The sequence below is a fragment of the Momordica charantia genome, assembly GCF_013281855.1.
Source record: "Momordica charantia cultivar OHB3-1 chromosome 5 unlocalized genomic scaffold, Mcharantia_2.0 BLBB01000005.1, whole genome shotgun sequence".
Classification (NCBI taxonomy): domain Eukaryota; kingdom Viridiplantae; phylum Streptophyta; class Magnoliopsida; order Cucurbitales; family Cucurbitaceae; genus Momordica; species Momordica charantia.
The window spans coordinates 15,768,648-15,795,036 of NW_028275163.1; the positions used below are offsets into that span (position 1 = coordinate 15,768,648).

At 37.1% G+C, this 26,389-nt stretch overlaps 1 long non-coding RNA gene across 1 annotated transcript; it reads right to left on the reverse strand.

The window, feature by feature from the left end:
- Positions 1–10,251: 10,251 nt before the first annotated feature.
- On the reverse strand, positions 10,252–12,551 carry LOC148211432 (uncharacterized). The gene is made up of 3 exons (XR_015790995.1): positions 12,155–12,551; positions 11,864–12,051; positions 10,252–10,557 (listed from the first exon to the last, which is right to left on the reverse strand). It is a non-coding gene; the product is annotated as an uncharacterized LOC148211432 (long non-coding RNA).
- Positions 12,552–26,389: the final 13,838 nt, after the last annotated feature.

Genomic DNA, 26,389 nt, shown 5'->3' on the forward strand with positions numbered 1-26,389 from the left:
TCATAAATTGTACATAAGATGGCGGGTTGACAGTATGTATAGGTGAGTGCATGTAATTTAGTGGGACAAGAGAAGGAACATTTTGTTATACTTGGCATGGAAATGAAGTGAATGTTTTGGTTTGAGGATATAATGTACCATCACGTGAGTTACTACCACTACCTTGTCTTTCCTTTGGTACAACAGATACATACAAGGGCACTTGAAAGGGATGTGGAGGGCCCATAAGGTAAAAACCAAGGCTAGTATCATCAAATATATAAAAGTTCGGCACTTGGTACTCAAATTTGTAAATACATTGTAGAACAATATTGAAAAGGTCAAAATTTATTCTAGTCATCCTAAAGATTGTACTTACAAGGTCTCTATATGTTATTCTTTCATCAACATTCAACCCACCCATAACTCCACCTTCGTATACAGTGCCTATCTGATTCCACTGACCCCCATAGATCACAAAAAGGCGAACCATTTTGTTCTGCATTACAAAGCACAGTTGAAAGACAATTAGAGATGGAAAATAATATATATATATATATATATATAAAATAAACTTCAACCTCGGGCGAGAAATATATTTTCTTGCCCGAGGTGGAGTTCAATACGCAGCCACGCCCGAGGTGAGTTTAGTACCTCGCTCGAGGTTCATCAATAACATGATTCTCGATCGAGAATCATATCACCTCGCTCGAGAATGGCCCAGAATTTAAACCGAACAGTGCAGAAGGAATGGACAAATGAGTTTAAAACAAAATAATAAACGTTATTGTTACTCCGACTCTAACAAAAATAAACCAAACGATGACCAAATAAAAACACATTTGTTAAAATGTAGACATCAAGCAAGATTATTGAACAAAATGAGAAAGCATAAAAAATAAATAACTACCTCTTCCAAAGTCTTGAAACTTCCAAAGAGAATATTCACAAAGCTTTTCAGATTTCTTAGGATTTTGCAGAGAGAATATTCACAATAAGGACATATGTTCTCTCAGTAATGACATGTACTGATTGGTTAGGACAACTTGGTGTGCATTAAATTGGTTTTGTGGTGCATTGAAGCTACCTCGGGCGGGAATGTTTCTACCTCAGGCGGGAATTATTACAACGGTCATCTGTTACATTTAATGGCATTATGGTCATTTCACCTGCTTCTGACACATCATCAATGCTAAAAGTGGGTCAGTTGGGTACATTTTGAGGGATGGGTCATTTGAGCATTTGAAAAACTTTTCAAGGTCATTCGAGTCAATTTCCCAATAATATGCGTGTTTAGAGTTCTCTTAGGCCACGTTTATTTATTCCCAGTCGTAACGATATCAATTGGAATCGTAATATTATTTGTTTACTAGAAATTTTCTCTAATAAAAATTCGTTTGATGTTTATTAAAACTGTCTAAAATCGAAATCAGAATCAGAATTAGATATATAACAATTACTAATATACTCGTTTGTCCTTCTTACCTAATTACAAATAAATTATTATGCTAATCTTTTTTAAATTACAATAATAATAAATTTTAATTTAATTTATTTCTATATTATTGATAGTAAATATTTTTATTATCACAATTTATCTAATATTAATACATAATGAATAATTAAAATAAAATTAAATCAAATATAATATTTTTTATTAGAACAACCAAACTTTAATATAAAGTATTATTATAATATTTAAAAGTAATAATATCTATTTAAAAAATTTATTGATATTAATTAAAATTAATCATATTATATAATAAAATCACATTGGAGTATAAATGGAAAAGAAATTATAAAGGTATAAAAAAACTAATTAAAAATTATATGGATCTAATCCATAGATGAGAGAGAAAGGGTAAAAGGGTTACATTAATTATAATATGTATGTGGGGTTGTAATGAGATTATAAAGTTTGAGGTAGGTCCTACCATTTTATTATATCCAAAGTTCTCCTTAATATTTTGTTTTAAAACATTTTCTTTAAATTTCTTTTCTCTCTTTTTTAGTACAACATGTGGGATGAGGTTCGAACTCACAACCTCATGGTTGGAGGAAAGTGTCAATTTCTCTTATTTAAACTTCTTCCAAGGGCCGAGGTTTTCTAGGTGGGAATAGGCATGAGCAAGTAAAGTCATTGTTTGTTACACATATTTGAAAACTTTTCGTAAAATAGCTTATTCTCAAGCATCCCTTATTCCCATGGACAAGAACTTTTTCCCCCTTGCAGTTTCGTGCGTTTGTCCATGGGTTTTGTTATATACTCTTATCTCTCTTCTTTTAAATAAATTATTTTTATGTAATTATTTAATTTATTTTATTCAAATTAATTAACTAAAATTAGTTAAAATACTTAAATTAAATTTACAAGTAATAAAACAATATTAAAAGTTTACCAATAACGTACTAAATTAATTATCCTATTGTAATAAATAATTTTATTAAAGTTTCTACTTAATTTTCTATAAAAAAAATGTAATTAATTGATGCAATTAATAAGATGAAAATGATTAACTTTGTTAAACACATAAAATGATAATTATTGTTATACAATGGAAAACCACAAACAAACCAACCAAGGGAACAGAAAAGGATCGACGAGATGACTGGCCAAACCGAGCCGAGCCGACCCAAGCTCGACCTATTGTCGAGTCCGGCATCCTCCCTCTTTTGTTGCCCACAATGCATTGGGCCTTACGACGAGTATCTAGGGCTCACCTAGAAGGCTCTAAAACTCTCCAAACGACTATAAATAGGCTATGCAACCTAACCCTAAGGTAAGCTGAATTCGACCTTTGAATTCAATTACAATACTGCTCCCCCTTGCTAACTTAGACATCACAGACCGTGTGGCAAGTGTCACACCGGTCTAGTCTTGTACGGTTTTGCAGGTCTTCGAGTCCTTGATAATCAAGTTTGGTGCGAACCTCGAGAGGAACCGAGAGAACATAATCCACGCATCAACAATTGGCGCCATCTGTGGGGACGATACAGTCCGAGCAAGCTTGGCCGAGAAGAAGCCCAGATCCGAGGCGGGTAGAATAGAGCGAATCGACACGAGCCCTGGTGGAGGCCAGCAACGTTCTGAAAAGAAGAGTCTGAACAAGGCTGCCGACCACTCGGGGGAAGCAAGTCCGAGCCTTGGTCATTGACTAAATCCAACCACCCCTAATAGGGGAGAACTAGCTGAGGAGGTAGAATCTATCCCTCTGACAGCCGATGATCATCGAGTCAACATCAGAACCAGGTTGGGGAATAAGGAAAGAAAGAACCTTATAATTTTTTTTAGAAGCAACGCCGACGTGTTCGCATGGTCACATGAGGACATGAGGACATGCCATGAATCGATAAAGGAGTCATGATACACCGACTCAACATTGACGAGAGTTGTAAACCAGTGAAACAGAAGCACTAAGTATTCAACCAAGAAAGGAACGAGATTGTGGTTGAACAGGTAGAGGAGCTACTGAAAGTAGGCTTCATTCGAGAGGTGCATTATCCCCAGTGGATATCCAACGTGGTACTGGTGAAGAAGCCAAATGGCAAATAGAGAATGTGCATCAACTTCACAGACCTAAACAAGGCCTGTCCAAAGGATTATTTTCTCTTGCCCCGAATAGATTAACTGGTTGACTCTACTGCTGGATATGAAAGGTTGTGTTTTATAGATGCCTACTCCAGGTATAATCAAATCAAGATACATTTACCAGATCAGGAGAAGACCTCTTTTGTCACGAGCCGAGATTTATATTATTGCTACACGATAATGCCATTTGGGTTGAAGAATGCAGGCGCAACCTACCAGTGGATGGTAAATTGAATGTTTACGGCTTTAATTGGTAAAAATATGGAAGTCTACATGGACAACATGCTGGTAAAGAGTCGGAAAGACAAACAACACGAGGAAGATTTGGCAGAAGCATTTGACGTTTTGAGGAAGTACAAGATGAAGCTAAATCCTACTAAATGCACGTTTAGTGTAATCTCAGGCAAATTCATGGGATTCCTGGTACACTCAAGGGGAATCAAAGCCAATCCAAATAAGATCAAAACTGTTTTGGAGATGGATCCACCTAGAAATCTAAAGCAACTACAGGGACTCAACGGAAGGATAGCAGCGCTCAACAGGTTTGTTAGCCGCTCAACTGACAAGTGCCTGCCGTTCTTCAAAATCCTAAGGAAGAAAAGGCAATTTGAATGGTCAGAAGAGTGTGAGGCTTCCTTTAAAAAGCTAAAGCAGTATCTGGGGGCAGCTCCGCTCCTCTCAAAACCGCGCTGGTGATGAACTCTACTTGTACTTAGTTGTATCCAACACTGTAGTGAGTTTCGCGTTGATAAAAGAAGAAGGTGGATGACAATCTCTAGTCTACTACACAAGGAAACCGATAGTAGACGCAGAGCTTAGATACCCACAAGTGGAAAAATTGGCATTGGTGCTGGTCACCTCGACTCGGAGGCTACGTCCGTATTTCCAAGCCCACGGAATAACTGTCCTCACCAATTTTCCCCTGCAACAGATTTTGCAAAGGCCAGACACTTCAGGGCGATTATTAAAGTGGGTCGTGGGGCTCAGTAAGTACGACATCCACTATAATCCAAGAGTTGCTATGAAAAGGCAGACTGTAGCAGATTTCATAGCAGAACTAACTCCTGCAGAGCCTCAAGTATGTAGCATCGACTCACAGTTAGTTGAAGAAGAGCAGCCCTGGACACTCTACGTAGATGGGTCCTCAAACTTTAGAGGGTGTGGGACATGACTTCTACTGGTCTCTACAGATAAGGTGAGATTAGAAATGTACTGCGATTCAGTTTCTATGCATCCAACAACGAAGCCAAGTTTAAGGCTCTACTAGCAGGATTAAGGGTGGCCAGGTACATTGGGGTCAGAAACATACTGATACTCGGTAATTCGCAACTGATTGTAAGTAAGGTGAAGAAGGAGTTCCAAGCTAGAGAGCCATGAATGGCAAAATACCTTTCTCAGGTAAAAGACCAGGTCGGCTAGTTCTCAAAATATGAGATTCGACAAATTCTTTGTACTCAAAACGTCAATGCAGACGCGTTGGCTCGACTAACTGCAGCTTATGAAACCGACCTGGGAAGAACTGTGTCGGTCGAGATTTTGCCCGAGCCGAGCGTAGAAGCTCATGAAGCAATGGATAGCGACGAACAAAGGCAACCAGAAGAAAACTGGATGAGCCATTTGATCAAGTATTTAAGAGACGAGATCCTGCCTAAAGAAAAGATAGAGGCCCAACAACTACAATGACGAGTAGCCAGATATGTGCTTAAAGACGAAAATCTGTATAAAAGAGGCTATTCGTTGCCACTCTTGAAATGCTTAACGTCCAGTGAAGCTGACTACGCCATGAGAGAGATACATGAGGGCGTTTGTGGGAACCATTCTGGAGCACGATCCTTAAGTCACAAAATAGTTCGACAAGGGTATTACTGGTCGACCATGTTAAATGACGCGACACAATTCACCAGAAAATGCGATAAATGCCAACGGTTTGCAATAGTGCCTAGACAACCGACAGAGCCTCTAACGAACATAATGAGTCTTTGGCCTTTTGCCCAATGGGAATAGACCTCATAGGACTTCTCCCACTAGGAAAGGGCCAGACCAAATTTGCGGTAGTGGCAGTCGACTATTTCACCAAGTGGGCCGATGCCAAAGCTCTAGCTACAATTACTGGGAAGAAGATCACTGACTTTATCTGGAAAAACATAATTTGTCGCTTCGGAATACCCTACACCATTATCAGTGATAATGGGAAGCAGTTCGACAATGCTGCCTTTCGAGAATTTTGTAGGGAGTTGGGCATTAAGCATATTTGTTCTTCGCCAGCGCACCCCCAAGCTAATGGGCAAGTTGAAGCAGTAAAAAAAATCATAAAAAAAAATTCTAAAAACCAGATTAGAGAAGCTTACGAGAATATGGGTAGAAGAAATTCCCAATGCATTATGGGCCTACAGAACAACACCATGTACATCAACGAGAGAGACGCCGTTCTCGCTGTCATTTGGTTCTGAGGCGGTAGTGCCCGTGGAAATCGGTCTTCTCTCCCCAAGAGTAAAGCAGTTCAGTCTACTTGACAACAATGAATCCATGCGGCTCAACCTCGACTTGTTAGAAGAACGCGACTTTAATCTCCTTACTCGAAGGTTAAGAACGCGACTTTAAAGAAGGTGATCTAGTTTTAAGAAAGATCATATCTAATACCAAAGATTCCACTAGTGGGGCGTTCGGACTAACATGAAAATGCCCGTACAAAGTCACTAAAGTGGTTCGAACAGGCACTTACACCTTGGAAAACCAACATGGGAAGGTCTTACCACATCCATGGCACGCTCAGCACCTCAGAAGATACTACCACTAGTTCGACAAATTTAGGCACTCTATGGTTTTGAAACTCTGTTATCTTGGTCAACAAAGTTATTTTATTGTAATTCACTCTCCGGTAGGGAGATTTTTTGTAAGGACCGTTTGGAGTTTAAAAAAAATTAGGGGTATTTTGGTTTTTTGTAGGTTTATTGTGTGAAATTAATGACTGTAAATGGGTAACAAAAATGGACAAAGATGAGAGGGTTTGAAGATGGAGAAGAAGGGTAGAGAAATAGAGAGGAATAAGTGTTAATCTTTGATCTTTTGGGTACAAATTAAGGGAAAACGTGTGGGCTAGAAGAAATTGCAGAAAATAAAAAGAAAGGAAGGAAATTTGAGAATTTAGGGAGGAAGAAGAAGAATCCGTGGGTTTGGTTGGAGAAGAGAGAAGAAGAAGAGGAAGAAGATGATGAATAGTAGAGGAGAGATAATGGTTTTAAATTAAATAAAAGAAAAAAAAGAAAATGTTGGAAAATTGGGCTATTTGCGTGAAATGGAGTGGGAGAAAGAGAAATTTAACGGGTTTGGTGGGACGCACTTGTAAGAAGAAAAAGTAGTGAGTTTTTAATGAAGAGAGAGAATGGGGAATTTGTGTAATTGGGTTATTTTGAAGTTATTGTGATTAAATTTTGAATTAAGTTATGTTGAAATTGGAATTAAGTGAAATAATTTGGTATTAAATCGATATTTCAAGTCAAGCGGAAATTGGTACCGCGTACAACTCCCTTAAAGGATTTGTGAATGGTTATTTTATTAAACGTTTTTTAATATTATTATTGATATGAGTGGTTACTTACTAAATGTTTTGGATAGTATTATTGAAATTTGTGAGTGGTTTATTTTTGAAATGTTTTTAGAAGTATATCATGATAGAATTTTAAGAAAGTACATATATTATGTATGATTTAGCATTTCTGCTGAGAATTGAAGAAAATGTGTTAGAAAGAATTATTTTAGAAATGTTTATTAGAATTGGGAAATGCTTTATTATTTAAAGAAATGTTCGAGAAAGTTATGAAATGTTTTTTAGAAAGAGATTTCAAGAAATAATATTAGAATTTCATGAAATGTTTTTAGAAAGAAAGGTTTTAGAAATGATTTGAGAAAGAAAGAAATGTTCCTAGAAAGAAGAAAGAAAGAATTTTAGAACGGTTTATGAGATTGAGAAAGAAGTTTTCAAACCACCATGTTATTGTATCCAGGTGATTACCCGTATGCTATATAAATATGTTTCTATAGTATACCCAGAAATAGAAGATCTTTGAGACTATTTTACTCCACGTGTTGAGAGAATTATTCTGCTGTGTATATTGAGATTACTCTATGCCAGTAGACCAGAAATAGAATTATTCTGCTGTGTGTATTTAGATTACTCTACGCTAGTAGACCAGAATAGAATGTGGATACATGTGTGGTGTTGAGTTTTCTGAACCTATTTATTGGTTGAAAGAAAATGTTTTATATGATATTAGAAAGTGTTTTCCTAGTTCTATTTAATGTTTCAGGAGAACGATTAACAAATTTATTAGAGAATGTGTGCTGTTACACGTTTATTATGAGAAAGTCTTTATGAGTTTTAGTTTCTCAAGTTTTATGAGATTTAATGAGAATATTTCTTAGAACGGATTTATAAGGCTTGTTTTGCAGAACTTCGAAACTTCAGTTGTTTATGAAAGAAGTTTTACAATATTATTTTTTTTTGTATTAATTTACCACTCACTGAGCTTTCAGCTCACTCTTTACCCTTTGTTTTCCCCAGGTTATATCTGAGTTTCAAAGAGAGAATGGACCAGCTTCTGCCACCCAGAGTCGTTAAGAAATTGCATATCATTTGTAGTTACATCATGAATAGTGTATCTAGAAGAAATTGAAGAATAGAAGTGATGTTAAAAGTTAGTGTAAAAGTCTGGAAGATTTTCGACTATAGACTCTGCACCTAGTGGGGTCCATGGTCGGCGCGGCCCGTTTTTGAACTAGTAGGTGTTCTGGGACGGGTCGTGTCATTTTTCTACTAATAAAAGTCTTGGACATTTGGTGCAATCTTGAGTTTTTATGCTCATTCTGAAATAAATTTCTCAAACAGGGGACATACATTGTGTAAATATCTACAACCAGTGAATATCTACGACTAGTCAAGACTCTCAAAGTTGGGACAGACCTATAAGCAAGCCAAACGGCAAAAAAGCCAATAACGGCTCAGCATGGTCAAAACTAAAGCAGGAAAATACAGGATATAAAGCTATTTGACCTGAAAAGCCAAACAAGTTAGAAATCCAAAAATATCAACGCTAGTTCTGCTAAAGTTAGATCCCAGGGCCAAAAGTAAATGGTAAAACCAGGCTCAAGAGACTTGATTGGGACCAATGAAAATTAGAGAAAACTTCCAATTTATGAAGTAATAACGACAATCTCAAGGTCCAAAACCAGTGGCAAAACAAACCTAAGCCGAGCAGGGCTCGATGCCGACCCCTGATCGGAGTCGACCCGGGCTCGGCCTATTGCCGAGCACGACTTCCCAATCTTCTGTTGCCTACGATGCGATAGGTCTGCAACTAGGGCACGTCTAGAAGGTTCTCATCAATCTACATCAATCGTCGGAAACTGGAAAGAACAATTAAAGATCTCGAGCACGGCCAAACCAGAAGCAGGTCACTTGACCTAGCATGGTTAAAACTAATCGTATAACAGTGCCTAAGAGACTTGATTGTAGCCAATTACAACAAAAGAGAATAGGGGCTAAGATAGCCAGCCCATAAAAGATGACAACTGACAACGATAGATACTCTCAATATAAAAGCCCTGACATGCTTTATGCCTTCTACTTTAAGAGTGGAGGCTATTGAGGCTATTGTTATATAAAGGAAAACCACAAACAAACCAACGAAGGGAATAAAAGAGGATCGACGAGATGGCCGGCCAAATCGAGTCGAGCCGAGCTCTACCCATTGTCGAGTCCGGTATCCTCCCTCTTCTGTTGCCCACGATGCTTTGGGCCTTACGACGATTATCTAAGGCTCACTAGAAGGCTCTAGAATTCTCCAAATGACTATAAATAGGCTATGCAACCTAATCCTAAGGTAAGCTGAATTCTACCCTTGAATTCAATTACTCTACTGCTCCCCCTGGCTAACTTAAGCATCAGAGCCCGTGTGACAAGTGTCAGACCGGTCTAGTCTTGTTCAATTTTGCAGGTCTTCGAGTTCCTGATAATCAAGCTTGGTGCGAACTTCGGGAGGAACTAGAACAGCATAATCCAAGCATAAACAATTATTAAAATTGATTGATAAATAAAATCAACAACATAAATTTAGATATATTATTTATAATATTTTTATTAACGAGTGAAACTTAAATTAAAACATAATTGCTTAAAATAATAATTATTTTAACTCAATAAAGATAAATTAATTAATGTAAATTAATTATTGGAAGTTAATTTTGATTGATTTTAAAGTTTTATAAAAATCTATCATTTTTCTATATATATATATATATATTAAATAACATTTAATATTAATTATTCAATTGATTAGTGTTAAATTCTCAATGTAGCTAAATTGTTAATTTAAAATTTAGAATGCAAATAATTTAATTTAATTTTTTATATTTTTTTATTCAATCATATAAAATGCAGGGTAATGACACAAAATAAACATATAAAATTTATTTTCAGACATCTTAATCTCAGGTGTTATTTTAATATTTATATAACGCCCCAAGATGTTATATACCATCCTAGGTAATGCTAAATAATCCACCTGTCTAGCCTTAACTCTAAACACGAGATAACCAACTCCCTGGAAAATAATTTAAATAAAATAAAGCTTCGACTCCCATAATTCCACCAAAAATATCAATTTTATAAACTGTCAAAACTTCGCTCTCCGTGGGCAATTTCAAAAAAAAAAAACATCTCATGTCCGCCTCAGTGGCTAAAATTCTTAAATAAATAAAAAATCGTACACCTAAACTCCAACGACAACAGTGACGCGTTTAACAATAACATCCATAAAAAAAAAAGTTCTAAAGAAAACAAAATCGCTCCTCGGGTCCACACCTAGCAATAAAATAAATCCTAACGCTACTCGTACCAAACGACCCTTCCTTCTATCCTCACTAACTCAACTAGTGATCCCTCCTTGGTCAAGCCCCCTCCACGTCATCACCACGGTCGGCCCTGTTCACACCTGAAAACAAATAAGGATAAAAAGGGGGGTGAGTACATAAGGTACTCCGTAAGGAGCCCTTCCTAACTAACACAAAAATCATGCTCACAGTCACGGCATATAAAATAAAACGATGGCAAGACATTTAAATAGACAGCGAGAGATAAAAAAAACAATAACTTGATATTTACATACAACAACCATGCGTCGGAACTACCAAGACTACAACCATATGATTCACTAGCCCTTGTCCCACTGTACTAAACCTCCCTCTACACCCCCCTATGATACTCCCCGTTTAACTTCTCGAGGCATGAAGACTCTTGACATTTATTCCCAAGATACCGCCCCCCTCCTTTTACAGTACTTGATGCTCGACCTTGCCATTTATTCCCAAGGCCTAGCACCACTACTTCGCAAGCACCACTCTACTTTAGTCCTTCAAGCCTAACTCCTCGAGTCGCATTGGCCCTTGACATTTATCCCCAAGGCCTCAATACTCCTCTACAGAAACTTGATGTTCGGCCTTGCCATTTATTCCCAAGGCCTGAACTGTGCACCGGTCCTTGCCGTTTATCCCCAAGGTACCGATGACTTCCCAGCGTATTGGTCCGTGACATTTATCCCCAAGACCCCAATACTCATTTACAGAAATTTGACTTTCGGCCTTGTCATTTATTCCCAAGGCAACTACTCAAGGCTTTGAACCTCCAAGCGATTTATATGCATTTTCAGTTCAGACCACCCATAGTTTAACGGACTGCCAACCCGTCCCTTCACCCTTCACCACTCCCACTAGCCCTCCCAAGACCACCTACAAGTATATTTCCCACATTCCAATTCACTGCACAGTTCACAAGCATGCTTTTCTTTGTAATAAACAAGTCACCACCCAACAACTCACAACTAAAACAATATAAACTAATTATCAGTTTAACAACGCGAGCATTTCATTTACAACATGTTTGCAAAACGTCATGAGCCAGTTACTTTTAACCACAACAATTCAGAATCTTCTAGTCACCTCCAACAATAAGAATAGAAAGCATGTTTCCTCATAAGTGTTCAATAATAGAAAGACGGCAACAAAATCACTAGAAGTTCACAAATCAAAACTAACAATCCCTACATGCACAATTAAATTATTTTAACTAAAAATCAGCATCAAAATCATTCCGTTAACGCTAAATAACGCACGCATTCGCCCCCTGGTGCTACTTACACAACCACGTCTTTAAGTTTGCACAAAAACGGAAAAATACAGCAATATAAATATACTCTTCAGCCTTCGAAAACAACTCTAAGAGGGTTCAAAGGGTCTCATTACCGCAAAACGACTTCGTGTAGGTGTGGGTAAATTAGATCTAGCTTGCAACGGGGTGGGTAGCGTAAATCGGGCTTCGAACGGATGAAGATGATCGCCGGACACCACCCAAAACACTGCTGTCCACGTTTTTTTACAGCAGCGAAAAACGCGCAAAACGACCTCCAACGACTTCGATTTGATGTCCGTTACTACAAAACAATTTCGCTTAGGTGTGGGTATTCCAAATCGATTTCGTTTAGGTGTGGGTAATCCAAATCTAACTTCGAACAAAGGTGGGTCAAAGAAAATTACCGGGCTTCCCGGATCTAAGCTATTCGAGTCGTTGGAGTTTGTCGGATCGAGGGAAAACACTAGGAATAGCCACCACGCGCCGCCGCCGCACCTGCTGCTGCCCGAGACCACGCGCCGCCGCTTGCTGCTGCCCGACGCCCGCGCCAGCTGCTACTCGACGCCGCCTGCTGCTGCCCGAGCCCGACGCTGCTGCTGCCGTGCTGATGTCCCGACGCCGCACCTGCTGCTCCGATGCCGCCGCTGTTCGTCGCGTCGCCTGAACGGAGCTGCTCGCCGGAGAAGAAGAATCCAAGTGGGGGGTGGCTGGCGGCTTCAACAAGAGAGGGAAAGGGAGGAAGAAGAAGAGGAAAAAGAACAAGGGCTAGGGTTAATTGTTTTAAACTTTAACTCCTTTGGGCTTGGGTTCTTTTCCTTTTGTTCAAGGCCCACTTACCCAACCCCTCCTTGTTAAAACAAGCCAATAATATAATTTCGTAATTGACCCAATGGCCCAAAACAAGTGTCACATAACGGAATCCGTAATAAACCATAATTTAATAAATAACTACATGCGACTAACTCACCACTAATTCTGTAGCAATACTCAATAACCGAGATGCCATACTTAAATTAAATAAAGATAACTGATGAATCAAATAAAATAAAATGAAATAAATAAATAAAAATCTATTTTGTTATAAAAATTTCCTGGAACTCGAGGCAAGCTAACCTGAGTAACGCGGGGCGTTACAATTTATTATTTGTAGGAGTTTTAACTTTTAAATGAGAAAGTTAAACTTGAGCTCTTTAAAGAAGAAAACGTATTCCAAGTAAGGTTTAAAAAAAACTCATTTATTTTTCTTTAAGTTACTAGATGTACAAATCCTATAAATACCTCTCTAACCTCATTTTCATTTCACAACTTACTTACAATACAATATATCTTGTATCTTCTCTACTTTCTCTACTTTCTCTCATTTTGCTCTTTTAAGAGCAATTGGCCAAAAGAGGGGTGTTCTTTGTTGTGGAGCTTTGAGCTTAACCTCTAGTTGCAGAGTGGTTTGAGCTACACAACGTTTCAGTTGGATTGTTGTATCTTGGAGGGGGCCAGAGAATACCTGCGACTGGTGGTTGGTAAAGAAATATACACCGCAGAGGGCTTGAATCTCCTTAAAGAGAGCGAGATACCCGTACCTCAACCTAATTGACGTATTTGTTTCTCAATGTTCACTCCATTTACCTCTGTTATTTGTAATTCTCCCAACAATTTTAAGAAGATTCAACATCAATTTAAGAACAACTGATATGGAATCTACTATTGAGAAATCTAATGAGAATGTTGGAGATCTCAACAAGCCCTATAGATTTAAGGGAACACACTTTAAGAGATGGAAGGAAAAAATGTTGTTCTACCTTAATCTTCTCAAGGTGGCTTATGTCCTCACTGACAAGAACCCAAAGAAAATTGATACTGAAAACATGAGCGTTGAAGAGTTCATGGAACACCAGGAGAAAACTGACAAGTATGAGAAAGATGAGTACAAATTTTTGTAGAGTAAATATGATACTAAAGAAGCAAGAAGGCAAGATGCTTTAATTCAAGAAGGTAATGAAAATTCCATCAAGGTAAATCTAGTCTCTACTAATGATAATTTACCTAATGGTCAAATTCCTTAAATAGTCATTTAAAGCCAAAGAAGAGTTATATGAAAAAGAAGAATAAACCTCATTTTTCTAGTGTGGAAATGGTATAAGCAAAATTTGGGATATTTAAGGGTTTAGGGATGCTTAGCTTTTGTAAGGGTAACAGATCCAAAAAGACCTAAATTGGGGTATAAAGCAACAATTTCTGTTTTTCTTGGATATGCAGTTAATAGCACATCTTATAGATTTCTTGATATTGAAAATAATGTGATTTTTGAATCAAGTGATGCAATGTTTCATGAAGAAAAATTTTCTTTCAAGTCAAGAAATACTGGGGGTCAAAATCATTGACAAACTTCTACTAATTTTGAATCTTCTACTCCAAGTGATAATAACGAAAACAATTCTCCAGTTGAATTGAGAAGGAGTAAAAGAACTAGAATTGTAAAAGATTTTGGTCCTGATTTTTATATTTATAATGTGCAAGAAACACTAGTTTCTTTACAATAAGCTTTATCATCTTCAGATGCAATTTTCTGGAAATAGGTTGTGAATGATGAGATGGAGTCACTAATCTCTAAGAAAACTAGGAAATTAATTGATTTGCCACCCAGTTGTAAAACCATAGGGTGTAAATGGGTACTGAGAAAAAAGCTGAAACCAGATGGTAATATAGGTAAGTATAAAGCAAGACTTGTTGCAAAAGTTTTTAAACAAAAAGAAGATATAGAACTTTTTGATACCTTTTCCCCGGTTACTAGAATCACATCCATTAGATTGCTGCAATTTTTAATTTGAGCATCCATGAAATGGATGTGAAAACAGCTTTTCTAAATCGTGATTTAGAAGAATAAATTTTTATGGACCAACTTGAAGATTTTATAGAACCTGGGAATGAGAACAAAGTGTGTAAGCTTACTAAATCTCTATATGGCTTAAAACAAGCCCCAAAGCAGTGGCATGAGAAATTTGAGTCATGCATGCTAAATAATGGTTATAAACCAAATGAATGTAATAAATGCATATATTGGAAATCATGGGAAGATTCACATGTTATTATTAGCCTCTATGTTGATGATCTACTAATTTTTGGGTCTAATATTATTGTCATAAATGAAACAAAAAATTTATTGAGAAGCCATTTTGACATGAAAGATCTTGGTGAGGCTAATTTTATTTTGGGTATGAAAATAACTAAAATCTCTGATGAGTTTTTTCTTAACCAATCACATTATATTGAGAAAATACTTAGAAAGTACAATTATTTTGATTGTAAACATGTGTCCACTACTTTTGATTCTAGAGTTCACTTGTTTCCCATTGAAAGTGAAAGTGATATAATAAATCAAAAGGAGTATGCTAGTGTGATTGGTAGTCTACGGTATACAACTGATTGTACGAGACCTAACATAGCATATGCAGTAGGAGTTCTTAGCAGATTTACAAGTAAGCTAGGTAAAGAGCATTGACATGCCATCAAACGTGTCATGAAATATTTACTGGGCACAAAAGATAAAATAAATAGTATTTTTTAAGTTTATAATATTATCATTTTAAAGAATGAAAGTGATTATATATAAATATAAATTCAAGGTATGATGTTGTTATAATAAAAGAATATGATGAAAGATTAGCATGGAAAGTAAGTACAAATTTGAAGTGTAAGAAAGATGAAAAAGCACCAACATGCAAGTTTTTTTTTTTTAATGAATGAACGTTCTTAATTTACCTCTAATTTTCTTGATTATAAATTATTATATTACATTTTATCTTTGTTAAATTGTGTGACGTTAAATCATTAAGTTTGTTCATTCTAGAATGAAAAAGAAAGGTAAGAATGAGAGAAAGAGTAAATCCTAAAAGGTCCAACCTTATGATATTGAGATGGATAAAAATTGTAGAAGTCGATTTTTTTTTTTTTTTATTTCAACGTATAAGTTGATTTGGAGCTATGCTAAAAGTTAATATCATGGAAAATATCAATTTAAAAATAAGCTGTGGGCTATGGGGTTGATGACAATGATGCGGACCCAATATATTTCAAGTGAAACTCAAATATAAAGTACAATACATTTAAAAAATAAAGAAAGTAAATTTTATGTTATATTTTAAAAAATTAAAAGGTGTGATTTTTTTTTTTGTTTTTAACTCGTGGAGTGTGATTTTATATAATATTTTTTTAAAGATATTAGTTATTTTCATTATTATCTTAGATATTTTTTAGTTCGATTTTGTCTGAATTTGGACGTTTTGTTTTACTAATTCGAGTGTTGGATTAGATTAATGATACTTTTATAATTATTAGTAAGAAACACGTGCGGTGCACGTGAAATTTCATAGTTTTTATTTCAATGTTTAAAAATATAAAATTTAATTAAATAGTTAAAATTTATAATATAATTTGGTTTTTTTTATTTCTAAATATTTACCTCACCAAGTTTTTTGGTATTTTTAATGTTTATATCATAAAACAACGTCTCAATAATTCTCATCACCCACTGATGTGGTTAGTGTGACTAAAAGTATTATTCTTCAATTACTTAATTTTTTTTTCTAAAAAAATCACATATTCATGAATTTTTCATCTTTTTTTCCCTAAACATAACAATACATAAAAGTAAATACAACTTTGTTTCAATTCTTATTTGAGTCATTGAAAAATAAAATGACAAAAAAAAAAGTGAGAGATAAAGCAGGGTAGCCATTCTTTGCGATGTTTGAGTTCTGGACAATGCCAACCGTAGCCATGTTCTGATGGATTGCTCTGGTTATTTTCATTACACGATGATCACCTTACCAAGGAGGAGGTCATTGAGAGAGTCATCGCGGTTACCAAGTGTTATCCCAAAGTGCATAGGTTAAGTGAGATTTTCGTTCTCACCATACTTAACCAAAGGGCATAGTAGAAGTCGTTACAGGGAAGACAAATGGCATAACAGTTGTAGTCAAGGTCGCAAAATGTTGTTGCTTTAAACTTGTATGCTAAGGGTGCGATCGAGAGAGGGAACGGTACTGGCGAGCCAGAAGGAGAAAGCTGTTGAGACAGTAGCGGCACTGGATAGAAGAAGACGACATATGTGAAAGGCGATACACACGTGAAGGGAGAGGAGAGAAAAATAGGTTTCTATAATTGTGCATTTAGGTTTAGAAATACAAAATCCTTGTAGTCGGGCTTTGTTATTAGCTGAAGTTTATGGTTGAGCTACATATGATAATATTGGGTCGGTATAGGTAAAAATATGTGAGAACTGTAGTAGATAATTATTAAGTAACTTTCCCACAAATAAAGTCCAATAAATAAATAATGTATTGTATTATATAAAACAATTATTAATTTCATTAACATGTTTAAATTCAGTTTCAATTTTGTTGAATAATTAATTATCCTTTATTTTTAAATATAATTACAAAAAAAGTTGTAAGTAAATAATATATTGTGATATTTTTTGAATTGTAATTAATCTCGATAAAATATTTTTATAAAAATCATGATAAAATATAATACGTAGTTCAACATTCATGCAACATCGTATGTGTTGATTTAAATTCCAATAAAAAAATATTCATATGAAAAAAAAAGAATTATCTAAAATATTCGCATAAAAAAATAATTAGGAATTGTAAAGGTACCATAAATAAATGAACAGAAAATATGTTTAAATCAATATTTTGTATTAATATATTTTGTCATGTGATTCTCTATCTACTACTAGGTATGTATTTACTTGGAGATGGTGCTATTTGTTGGAAATAAAAAAAACAAACAATTATTGCCAACTCTACCATGGTAGCAGATCTAATTGCTTTAGCTTCAGCTAGTGAGGAAGCAAGTTGGCTAAGAGATCTGTTATATGAGATTCCAACGTGGGAGAAACCAATACCTCCAATTTTAATTAATTGTGATAGCACTACTACAGTTGGTAGAGTAAAAAACCGTTTTTATAATGGTAAATCCAGACCTATAAGAAGAAAACACAATACTGTGAGATCTTATTTCAGCAATGAAATTATTAATGTGAATTACATTAAATCTCGTGATAATCTTGTAGATCCATTGACAAAGGCCTTGACTAAAGAAAATGTCTGGAACACATCGAGGGGGATGAAGTTCAATCCCTATCATTGTCATGAGCCATATATAAGGATACTCACCTAATGATCAGAGATTCTGAGAACTAGGTTCAACGAGAAAAACGAATTATAAGGTGGTCGTAAAAACACACTATTTATATATTTTGATCAATCCCTATGATGTGAGTGCATTAATCCTATAACGTTTTGGAGGGTTGAATGTTTCAATAAACTCTTAATAAAGTCTGTAGCTCTTATGAGTGGGGTGTCGTTGTTATAGGAGCACCATTGATAGATTTTACCTATATGAGTGTGAGAGTGAGGCCGCTCTCTATGAGGATATAGGGCTTATACTCAAAATACACTCACGAAATACTGAGATCAGCACAAGGCCTTAAAGTGCTAACTATTAAAGCTCATGTCTAACTAACACTTGGATGATTATGTGTGGATAGTAACTCTTTATTTCCCCCTTAGTGTTATAGTTCAAGTTAGAGACCACTACTAACGCTTGAGTAAAGATTATTATTTCACTAGTAAATGTTCAATGCATAGTCACACATTTATGATGCATAATTGTCTTTCTTTTGGTAAATTGGTTTTGAGTATTTTAAATATTACAATGAGTGGGAACGTTGTAACATTTTAATATTTACTATTTGTAGGAGTTTTAACTTTTAAATGAGAAAATTAAACTTGAGCTTTCTAAAGAAGAAAATGTATTCCAAGAAATGTTTAAAAAAAACTTATTTATTTTTCTTTAAGTTACTAGATGTACAAATCCTATAAATACCTCTCTAACCTCATTTTCATTTCACAACTTACTTACAATACAATACATCTTGTATCTTCTCTACTTTCTCTACGTTCTCCCATTTTACTCTTTTAAGAGCAATTGGCCAAAAGAAGGGTGTTGTTTGTTGTGGAGGTTTGAGCTCAACCTCTAGTTGTAGAGTGGTTTGAGCTACACAACGTTTCAGTTGGGTTGTTGTATCCTAGAGGGGACAGGCCATAGAATACTTGCTGCACTGGTGGTTGATAAAAAAATATACACCGCAGAGGGCTTGAATCTCCTTAAAGAGAGCGAGATACCCGGATCTCAACCTAATTGATTACGTGTTTGTTTCTCAATGTTTACTCGATTTACCTCTGTTATTTGTGATTCCCCCAACATCAGGCATCTTAATCTTAGACATATAACAACCAAGCACAGTTATCTTTGTTTCTCAAGCATCTTATTCTCAGGTATCTTAATCCTAGACATGTATATTTGTATATAATTACAAGCAATTTATAGGGATTTTAATTCGTTTTGTGCGTTCATGTGCATGTATCTTGTTTTCATAATTGTTATTAAGTAGTAGCTCAACTTTCTAGAGTAGCAACCTCGCTATTATAACAGTTATATAAAGATAAAATCTACAAGGTAATTTCTTCAAAGAGATTCTACATTTTTTTGTTGCTATTGAACCGCAAAGCCACCATCATGGGACGTTAAATATCAGAGATCGAGTATTCACTATAGTGACAATTTTTATAGGCTTCAGTAGTCTCATTCCTCCCAATGAGACAACAAAGAAATTGATTTTAAGGTGTATTGAAATAATATTAGGGATGCAAAGTGATCAACATAATTTAGAATCCATCAACTAGAGTATGCAAGCAAGAAGTATGTAATAAACCTTTTACATTAGTTTTAGAAGAGCACAAAGCCGCTCTTGCAGTTCAGGTATCTTTCCGCCATAGTCTATCATTACAACTAGTCTCATTCCTGTACATAAAGCTAAGACATCTATAACAACGTATATCAGAAAAGAGAGAATTTTGATTTCTTTCCTTTGTAAATTCTCTAAATGATTACAATGGGCTTAGGTCCAATTTATAGAAGAGATGGACCTTCTAACAAACTAAAACCCATTTAACAGAAAGTAACCCCTTTAACAGAAAACCTTATTTACAATTTTAATGAATCACTTTAACTCCCCCTCAAGCCGATGGACACTATAGAGTGAACATTGAGCTTGTTCTTCAGATCGTGAAATCGAGCAGAGGATAAAGGCTTCGTGAGAGAATCTGCAATATGAGCAATGGAAGGTAAGTGTTGCACCTTGATTTTGCCTGAGATTACTAGATCGTGTACAAAGTATATATCAATTTCAATGTGCTTTGTTCATGCATGCAGGATAGGGTTTACACTAAGGTGGACCGAGCTCAAGTTATCACACCAAAGTATGGGAGAAGAAGGAACAACAATGCGGAGATCATGGAATAGAGTTTTCAACCATACTAATTCAGAGACAGCAAGAGCAAGTGCATGATATTCAGCCTCTGTACTTGACTTTGACATAATTGTTTGTTTCTTTGAACCCCATGAGATTAAATTTCCACTTATGTAGATACATAACCCAGATGTTGATTTCCTATCATCTGGATCTGATGCCCAACGACATATGCATAACCCTGAAGTTGCATGTTAGATGGTTTGTGTAACGCCCCGCGTTACTCAAGTTAGGTTACCCTCGAGTCTCGGGGAATCTTTTCTTAGAAATCTTTTTAATTTAATTTAAGTGTTTCATTTCATCTTATTTCGAGCTGCTGCGGTAATTGTTGTGAGTTATTGGCGTGTATGTACTTTGGCAATTGTCCAAGGTCGTTGCGCCAACTACTTAATTCTATTATTGGATATAATTAAGCTTAAGGAGGTTGGAAATAGGATTCTAATTTCTTGTTCGTGGGCTTTGTTTTGTTTTAACAAAAAATAATTGGGTAAGTGGGCCCTCCTTATTTTAAAACAAAAGAGAAGTAAAAGGAAAACCCTAGCCCAAGTGGGTCTTTTGTTTTAAAACAAAAGAAAAGTGAAGAGAAAACCCTAGCCCCAAACCCATTTTCTTCGTGAAACACCCCCCCCCCCCGTTTTCCTTCTTTCCGTTCTTTCTTCTACCGTCAACCCATTCCTCCTCGAGGCGTGCTCAACGGTCGGCGACCTCGACATAGCGACGCCTATCTCTGGCGGACGGCAGCAAGCGGCGCGGCTCCGGGCAGCAGCGACGCGCGCATTAGGCAGCAATAGACACATGGCTTCGGGCAGCAGTAAATGTGCGCACGGCTTCGGGCAGCAGCAGGCGTGCGCGCGGCTTCAGGCAGCAGCAGGCGTGCGCGCGGCTTCAGGCAGCAGCAGGCGTGCGCGCCGCGTCAGGCAGCAGCAAGCGGCAGCGATGGGGCGTGGGTGTTGTTTCCGTGGTGTTTTCCTGCGGCGTAGCCCTCTCACGAGCGGGTTCAGTCTCCGTTGGTGGTCAGAAATTGCGGCGCGGGTCCTTGTTGCACACGGTGTCGTGGGTATCGATTTGGTGAGTTTTTGTTGATAAAGTAGCTTGGACAGCAGCAGTTTTTGCTCGATAACCATTAGAAGCTCGATATACGCAACCTGCATTTATTCGAGTTAGGCCAGAGTTACCCGCACCTAGACGAAGTCGATTTTTGCGGTAACGGACGTTGCAAGATCCCTTATAATGAATTTTGATGGCTGGAAATTTTGTGTTAATTATTTTTGTTTGTCTATTGTTGATTAGGTGATGAATTGACGCAAGATCTAGGAGCATAGCAGTGTGTAAGTAACACCAGGGGGCGAGTGCGTGCGTTATTGAATGCTAATGGAATGGTTTTGTGCTGATGTTTAGTTAGAATAATTTATTTCGTGCATATAGAAATTGTTAGTCTTGGTTTTGTGAACGCCTAGTGATTATTGTTAAGTTACATGTTACTATTTCTATTGTTAAACATTATGAGCATGCATGGTTCTTCTCGTTGGATGTGACTGGTCAGTTTTGATTATTATGGTTGGGAGTGATTGATCTATGACGTTTGGAAACATGTTTGAGATGAAATGCATGTGCTGATTGTATGTTATTTAGTTTTATGTTGTTTAGTTGGAAGCTGTTGGATTAGTGTTTTGTTTGGTACGATTAAAAGCATGCTGGAAAATTGTGTTGTGACTTGAAATGTGGGTGACTTATAGGTTGTCTTGGAAGGGTTAGTGGGAATTGTCAAGAGTGATGGGACGGGTTAGTTGTTGTTATTATGTGGGTTGTCTGAAGTGAAAATTCATACTAGTCGTTTGGTTATTCAAGGCCTTGTAGTGCATGATTTGGGATTATGTGATAAAGTTTTAGCGAATGACGATGTTGCGAATGCGTGGTCTATCGTGTAATGAAAGTGCATGTACCGGTTTTGTGGCCTCGTGGGCAATGGACGAGGCGGTTACGTCCCTACTGGATGTCGAGGCTTCGTGGGTAGAAGACCTTGGGGATAAATGACAAGGCCGGACACCAAGTTTCTATAAAGGAGTATTGGGGTCTTGGGGATAAATGTCAAGGACCAATACGCTGGTAGTCATCGGTACCTTGGGGATAAATGTCATAGACTGGTGCACCGTTCAAGGCCTTGGGGATAAATGTCAAGGCCGAACATCAAGTTTCTATAGATAAGTATTGGGGTCTTGGGGATAAATGTCAAGAACCAATACGTCGGGTAGTCATCGATACCTTGGGGATAAATGTCAAGGACTGGTGTACAGTTCAAGACCTTGGGGATAAATGGCAAGGTCGAACGCCAAGTTTTTGTAAAGGGAGGTCGGTATTGTTGGAAAAAAATCCCCTACTTCTACCGCAGGAATAAGCAGAAAATAACTGAGAAATTTAAAGAAAGCAATAAAATAAAGAAACACAAAAATTAAAGTGGAAAAACTCCAAACCGGAGAAAAAGCCACGGCCCACAAGGAAAAATCCACTATATGAAAAATTATTACAATCACACAGATTTCTCTCCCCGACCCCAATTACACAAAACACTCTTTCAAAGCAAATACCGCTCAGTTAACTAGAGCTAGTATATCAGACTTAAAGTATTTCAATTGGGATGATTAAAACCCAAGCCCATGAGCTCCTTTTATAGTAGTTGAAACACATCTCCTCCTTGTACTTTTCCGATGTGGGACAACTTCTAGCACATGGAGACCATCCTTGTATTCTTCCAATGTGGGACAACTTTAATTCCAATATTTTGCCAAAACCCAACAAATTCCACCTTGGCAAGATATTGAAAAAAGTTTACAGCTTCTACTGCACTCATTGTCTTCACCGACAATCATAATTCTCAATTCAGAGAACTATAGCCTACCCCACCATAAAAGTAGATCACTTGGAATGTCGCCTTCCAAGAGTTTTCTTCCTCGTCACATGTCGATAAATCCTGCTGAGATTTATGGTGCAACTTCCACCTACTTGGCTCACTTGGAAGTTCTTCAGCCATCGACATAACTTCCACCACACACACCTTGCATAATCGCCAAATCAATGCCCTTGTGTAAACTTGTGGAACCGCTAACATCACATCCTCTATCATGGTAAAGCGGACATACCATGAGGATGAATTCTCTCTCTCTTCAAAGGATATGATCATCGTCTCCCCTAATGAGAGAAACATTGTCAGCATCCCGCCCAAAACCCTTTGACGAACCGGCTCTGTTGGGACAATCTTTCTTCATGTGTCCAGACTGTCCGCATCCCCAGCAACAAGCTTTCTTTTGTACGGAGTCTTTCTTCTTCTTCCAATTGCTAGCTACCAGTGCCGAATCTTCATGTGAAGTACGCCCTTCACTCTTCAGCCTTCTTTCCTCTGACAAGAGTTTACTAGTAACCTCAGCAAAATTCAAAGTATCCTTCCCATACATCAAGATCGGCTTCATGTGTTCATAAGAAGGTGGAAGTGATAAAATGAGCCTGAGTGCTTTATCTTCGTCATCTATCTTCACTTCGATCGCCTCCAGGTCAAAGATGATGCTATTGAGATTACTCAGATGATCTGAAATTTTCATACCTTCCTCCATTTGCAGCGTGTGAAACTGCTCCTTCAGGTACAGCCGATTTGAGATGCCCTTTGCCTGATACAACGCCTCGAGCTTCTCCCAAAGTTCTTTGGCTGTCGAAATTCCATGCACATTCGCAAGAATATTCTTAGCCAAACTTGTTCGTATCGCGCTTGCAGCTCTTAAATCCATTTCCTCCCAATCTTCATCACTCATGCTAGACTTCTTAGAACCTCTGCTGGAACCACCACTGGACTCCATTGGACCACCATCACCGCTTTGCTTTTCCGAAGCACCTTCACTCGGTCTTCCCTTCAACGCCTTGTGTAACCCAGATTGTATCAGCACATCCTTGACTTCCACTTGCCACAAGTCAAAGTTGATCCTTCCGTCAAATTTCTCCACGTCAATCTTCACTGGACTCATAAAGAATGACATATCTGCTTCACACTCCTAGCAAATCTGCAAATAGTGAACAATCCACACTATTCACAGAACCGTAGCTCGTTTCAAGAAATCTTTTCTGATGTTGAAGTTCAGATAATGCTACAACCACAGAGCATACTCAGAAATTCTAAACCTAAAGCTCTGATACCACTTGTTGGGAAAAAATCCCCTACTTCTACCGCAGGAATAAGCAGAAAATAACTGAGAAATTTAAAGAAAGTAATAAAATAAAGAAACACAAGAATTAACGTGGAAAAACTCCAAACCGGTCAGTTAACTAGAGCTAATAATTTTTCACGGCCCACAAGTGAAAATCCACTATGTGAAAAATTATTACAATCACACAGATTTCTCTCCCCGACCCCAATTACACAAAACACTCTTTCAAAGTAAATACCGATCAGTTAACTAGAGCTAGTATATCAGGCTTAAAGTATTTCAATTGGGATGATTAAAACCCAAGCCCATGAGCTCCTTTTATAGTAGTTGAAACACATCTCCTCCTTGTACTTTTTCTATGTGGGACAACTTCTAGCACATGGAAACCATCCTTGTATTTTTCCAATGTGGGACAACTTTAATTTCAATATTTTGCCAAAACCCAACACTTTGCTTATCCCGAGTACTTTACATTCCTTTATTGAGCTTTGTTTTGTTTAAATTTGTACTTAGTTATTTTCTACTTATTCAAATATATAAAAATCCAGCACTTTGCTTATCTTCCCTTTGCCTTTACTTTATTTTTTTTAAGAGAGTTGTGTTTTTGGAGGAAAGAGCACGTGACACTCCCCCTTGCTTGAAAGAGAAGGGCGAAGCTCTCAATCCCGAGAAAAACTCTCTGTTAGTTAACTTTTGTTTTTCACACATGCATTCCAATTTCAACCATTTTACTTGCTGTATTTTCTTCAATATGTCTTTCTAAATTCCCGTCTCTAGCCCGGCTATGGATAGTTAGCCTTTTATTTCTAAAAGGGGTTGCTAAGAAGTAGTGTTTTTGCTTTCCATTCATTGCTCAACATGTTTTCCCAAAAAGTTAGGATTTAGAGAAGGCCACTGTAAGTCTTAACAAGTCAATACTGAAAAGGTTGCTTATTTGCATTGTTGAGTGGTTAAACCGAGGAGAGGAGCGCCTTAGACATAAGGGTTCCGATTAAGTAGCCTAGACATAGGACCTTAACCCGATGTTGCGACTATTTCCATCCTAAAACTAAGATATCTCTCATAATAGACATATCAGGGAATGTCTTAGGACTTTGAACTTGCTTAGACATAAGTCAAGTGAAAAGCGTAGTCATTGGTTCCTAAAGTAAAATGCATATCGTCCTTAGCGTATCCTTGATTCTTTGTTGGCTAACTTGAAGTAATTCGGGCTAGGTTTTACCATTATAAGACCAAATCACAAATCCAAAACCATTATTTGTGACCACTTCCCATTTTACAAGAATCACTCATTTCAACGTTCACTATTCATTAAAACTTTAGAGTTTGGAAATTATTTAGAAGTCCTTGAGGATCGATACTTGGATGCTCCATCCATTTTATATTACTCTGACAGGTGTGCGCTTGCATCTATAGAATTGTTACCACGCCTAGTGCGTGCGTTCAGCATAACCACCAGTCAAGTTTTTGGCACCGTTGCCGGGGACTTTAGTTTTAAAATTATTTTAAAATTATTTTAGTTTTTATTTTTGTGAATTGTTGTTCGGTGTAATTTCCATCCACCGTTTTTGTTCTATATTTTTGGTCGTTTATCTCACAAGGGTAAGTTTAAGTGCATGAGCACAAGATCTTTTCTTCTACCCCTTGACCCTAAGATTGAGCGGACCCTTCGAAAAACTCGAAAGGAGCAAAGACTTCGAAAACAACTAGAAAAGCAAAAAGAGAGAGAAGGTGAAATCAGTCCTGAAAGTGAGGTAGAGAGTACGAGCACATCAATGGCGGATATTCCACCTCGTGATCCGGTTGATCCACCTGCTGTAAACGGTAATATGAGGGATCATGCAAGAAATGATGAATTCAACCATATCCAGATGGCGGACAACAGAGACGTAGCAATGCGAGAATATGCCGCCACGGCTTTTCAGAACTTTGATTCAGGGATAGTCAACCCTATTCCAGCCCACGCAAACTTTGAGCTTAAACCAATGATGTTTCAAATGTTGCAGACAATTGGACATTTTGGAGGGCAGGAACATGAGGATCCACATGATCATCTAAAATCATTCATTCAA